This window comes from Cryptomeria japonica, unplaced genomic scaffold (genome assembly GCF_030272615.1).
Source record: "Cryptomeria japonica unplaced genomic scaffold, Sugi_1.0 HiC_scaffold_1616, whole genome shotgun sequence".
In the NCBI taxonomy this organism is placed as follows: domain Eukaryota; kingdom Viridiplantae; phylum Streptophyta; class Pinopsida; order Cupressales; family Cupressaceae; genus Cryptomeria; species Cryptomeria japonica.
In genome coordinates this window covers 1-5,000 of record NW_026729959.1, presented here as the reverse complement: position 1 = coordinate 5,000, position 5,000 = coordinate 1, and positions in this window count along the sequence as shown.

Genomic DNA, 5,000 nt, shown 5'->3' with positions numbered 1-5,000 from the left:
ACGCGACCGAGTAAGGCCACTCAGAGACATCCATTTCCCAGGCATATGCCCCCTACGCACTTTTGGTGGTGCACCCCGCACGAACAATCCCGCCTCGACCAGCCTGAACAATTCCCCTCTCGAAGGAAGGCCTCGGCCTTAATCGTCCACGACAAACAGCTCGACGAGGCATGAAGCACCCACGGGAGCCGGAGCATGACGATGCAGAGTCTCGGTTCACAGGAGCCTGGGAAGAACATCCCGTACGGAACCCTTTACCCGAAAACATCCGAACCGCACATGCTCGCGACAGTCCTGCCGTTAGAGAATGCACCGTGCACGCGACCGAGTAAGGCCACTCAGAGACATCCATTTCCCAGGTATATGCCCCCTACGCACTTTTGGTGGCGCAACTCGCACGAACAGTCCCACCTCGACCCCGTAAACAAGCTTTTTTGCCTCGAAGAGTTCGTCGGAGACGAAGAAGCAACCTTCAGTGCAAACGTAGCACTCTTTTGTGCAACCGCCCAAACAACGCCCCCTCTACCCTCTGTCGAAACACTCGGCATTGCTGCTCCCTAAGGTGAGCTTCTCCTCATAGGCAATTCCGCTCTTATCCGGTCACGTTTGTGTGCCCGAATTTCGCAAGGCAACCTCCATGGGACATGGAAAAGACTCGAGAAGAGAGCTCGCTCACGGGAGAGAGAAGCCAAGGAGACCACGAGAGTGCTGAGAGTGGGACAGCGCTGAATAGGCGGGAGAAGCCTGCGCGTATAAACGGAGATATATATCCAATTGCAACGAAGGAACGTGCCAAAGATCGAGAACAATGGCAGAAATGCTAGTAACGTGCACTTCGGGACCAACGCATCACCGGAAGACAACCGCCAAACATCGAAAGAGTCGCGATGCTCCGCAACCTACGTGCAAAGCGGTCGCACACCGGGTAAGGGAGTGAGAGCCCCAAACATAGCTGGGCGAGGCGCTCACTCCGCTCTTTAATATCTCGTTAATACCGCCAAGGAAATGGCACAAGCACACACACACAAGCATCCTCGGAAGAGGACAGTTCGAGTGACAGGTCAAATCCAAGAGTTCCGAAGACTACCTCCAGGAACAATCGGGAACAAGACCGATTACAAGTCGTCGAGTCTGTTACTGGGCGAACACGAGATGCGCACAGGAAATCGATCAGCCCTCACAATGGCCCAAGGCCAGAGATCGGACTGCTACGATTTACCCCAACAATCATCGTGCCACTCTTCGCAGAGAGGTGATAGACGCCAACGAGCCCGCGCATAGCAATCGAGGTGTAAAAAGGGCGTTGAAGGCAGGAAGCCTGGACGAAAGAGGCTACGAGGTCACCTCGAAGCGGTCTAAGAATCGGGCGCACTTGGGGCGACTACCAGTGCCAACCCCTTATCCCGCGGTGCGTCCGACACACAGAAATTTCCAAGGCGGCCAAGGAGCCTCCCCGCATAGCAATCGGGGTGTGAGGTTACGGATGCAGCATTGATAGCAATCGAGGTGTGAGGCGAAGGATGCAGAAGTGAGAGCCGAGGGATGTAGCAGAGATAGCAATCGGGGTGTGTGATGCAGAAGAGATAGCAATCGAGGTGTGCGGTGGGAAGGGCCCAGCAGCCAGAATGCATGAAGCGACGGATGAAGCAGTGATGACAACCGGGCTGTGAGGAGAGGAGGGATGCAGCCAAGAAAGCAATCAGGGCTCGAGGCAAGGGATGCATCAAGGATAGCAATCATGTTGTGAGGCGAGATTCCAAAGGCTAAACGTGAGAGGCTGCAGGGTCGACTCAGAGAGGTCTATGCATGTGAGAGGCTGAAAGCAAGGTCGACTCGGAGCGGTCTATGCATCGGGCGCGCTTGGGGCGACTACCAGTGCCAACCCCTTATCCCGCGACGCGTCCGACAAAGAGAACGTTCCAAGGCGGCAGAGGAGGTTACCAGCCGAAGGATGCAGTAGCAATAACAGGTATAGTTCCGCGGCGGCCGAGAAGACTCACCGCATAGGAATCGGGATGCGAGGCGAGGGATGCGGCGGGAAGGCCCCGACGGCTAAACGGAAGAGGCTGCAGGGCCGCCTCGGAATGGTCCAAGCATCGGATGCGATTGGGACGACTACCAGTGCCAACCCCTTATCCCGCGATGCGTCCGATACACAGATAGTTCCAAGGCGGCCGAGGAGCCTCACCGCATATCAATCGGGGTGCGAGGCGAGGGATGGGGCGGGAAGGCCCCAACGGCTAGACGGAAGAGGCTTCAGGGCCACCTCGGAATGGTCCAAGCATCGGACGCGCTTGGGGCGACTGCCAGTGCCAACCCCTTATCCCGCGATGCGTCCGATACACAGATGGTTCCAAGGCGGCCGAGGAGCCTCACCGCATAGCAATCGGGGGTGCGAGGCGAGGGATGGGGCGGGAAGGCCCCAACGGCTAGACGGAAGAGGCTTCAGGGCCGCCTAGGAATGGTCCAAGCATCGGACACGCTTGGGGCGACTACCAGTGACAGCCCCCTATCCCGCGATGCGTCCGATACGAAGATGGTTCCAAGGCGGCCGAGGAGCCTCACCGCATAGCAATCGGGGTGCGAGGTGGGGGATGCGGCGAGATGGCCCCAACGGCTAGACGGAAGAGGCCACAGGGCCGCGTCGGAATAGTCCAAGCATCGGACGCGCTTGGGGCGACTACCAGTGACAACCCCTTATCCCGCGATGCGTCCGATACGAAGATAGTTCCAAGGCGGCCGAGGAGCCTCACCGCATAGCAATCGGGGTGCGAGGTGGGGGATGCGGCGAGATGGCCCCAACGGCTAGACGGAAGAGGCTGCAGGGCCGCCTCGGAATAGTCCAAGCATCGGACGCGCTTGGGGCCACTACCAGTGACAACCCCTTATCCCGCGATGCGTCCGATACGAAGATAGTTCCAAGGCGGCCGAAGAGCCTCACCGCATAGCAATCGGGGTGCGAGGTGGGGGATGCGGCGAGATGGCCCCAACGGCTAGACGGAAGAGGCCACAGGGCCGCCTCGGAATAGTCCAAGCATCGGACGCGCTTGGGGCGACTACCAGTGACAACCCCTTATCCCGCGATGCGTCCGATACGAAGATAGTTCCCAGGCGGCCGAGGAGCCTCACCGCATAGCAATCGGGGTGCGAGGCGAGGGATGCGGCGAGATGGCCCCAAAGGCTAGACGGAAGAGGCTGCAGGGCTGCCTCGGAATAGTCCAAGCATCGGACGCGCTTGGGGCGACTACCACTGCCAACCCCTTATCCCGCGATGCGTCCGATACACAGATAGTTCCGAGGCGGCCGAGGAGGTGGGGGATGCAGCGAGATGGCCCCAACGGCTAGACGGAAGAGGCTGCAGGGCCGCCTCGGAATAGTCCAAGCATCGGACGCGCTTGGGGCGACTACCAGTGACAACCCCTTATCCCGCGATGCGTCCGATACACAGATAGTTCCGAGGCGGCCAAGGAGCCTCACCGCATAGCAATCGTGGTGCGAGGTGGGGGATGCGGCGAGATGGCCCCAACGGCTAGACGGAAGAGGCTGCAGGGCCGCCTCGGAATGGTCCAAGCATCGGATGCGCTTGGGGCGACTACCACTGCCAACCCCTTATCCCGCGATGCGTCCGATACACAGATAGTTCCAAGGCGGCCGAGGAGCCTCACAGCATAGCAATCAGGGTGCGAGGCGAGGGATGCGGCGAGAAAGCCCCAACGGCTAGAGGGAAGAGGCTTCAGGTCCGCCTCGGAATGGTCCAAGCATCGGACGCGCTTGGGGCGACTACCAGTGACAACCCCTTATCCCGCGACGCGTCCGATACACAGATAGTTCCAAGGCGGCCGAGGAGCCTCACCGCATAGCAATCGGGGTGCGAGGCGAGGGATGCGGCGAGAAGGACCCAACGGCTACACGGAAGAGGCTTCGGGGCCGCCTCGGAATGGTCCAAGCATCGGACGCGCTTGGGGCGACTACCAGTGACAACCCCTTATCCCGCGACGCGTCCGATACACAGATAGTTCCAAGGCGGCCGAGGAGCCTCACCGCATAGCAATCGGGGTGCGAGGCGAGGGATGCGGCGAGAAGGACCCAACGGCTAGACGGAAGAGGCTTCGGGGCCGCCTCGGAATGGTCCAAGCATCGGACGCGCTTGGGGCGACTACCAGTGACAACCCCTTATCCCGCGACGCGTCCGATACACAGATAGTTCCAAGGCGGCCGAGGAGCCTCACCGCATAGCAATCGGGGTGCGAGGCGAGGGATGCGGCGAGAAGGACCCAACGGCTAGACGGAAGAGGCTTCGGGTCCGCCTCGGAATGGTCCAAGCATCGGACGCGCTTGGGGCGACTACCAGTGACAACCCCTTATCCCGCGACGCGTCCGATACACAGATAGTTCCAAGGCGGCCGAGGAGCCTCACCGCATAGCAATCGGGGTGCGAGGCGAGGGATGCGGCGAGAAGGACCCAACGGCTAGACGGAAGAGGCTTCGGGTCCGCCTCGGAATGGTCCAAGCATCGGACGCGCTTGGGGCGACTACCAGTGACAACCCCTTATCCCGCGACGCGTCCGATACACAGATAGTTCCAAGGCGGCCGAGGAGCCTCACCGCATAGCAATCGGGGTGCGAGGCGAGGGATGCGGCGAGAAGGACCCAACGGCTAGACGGAAGAGGCTTCGGGTCCGCCTCGGAATGGTCCAAGCATCGGACGCGCTTGGGGCGACTACCAGTGACAACCCCTTATCCCGCGACGCGTCCGATACACAGATAGTTCCGAGGCGGCCGAGGAGCCTCACCGCATAGCAATCGGGGTGCGAGGCGAAGGATGCGGCGAGAAGGACCCAACGGCTAGACGGAAGAGGCTTCGGGTCCGCCTCGGAATGGTCCAAGCATCGGACGCGCTTGGGGCGACTACCAGTGACAACCCCTTATCCCGCGACGCGTCCGATACACAGATAGTTCCAAGGCGGCCGAGGAGCCTCACCGCATAGCAATCGGGGTGC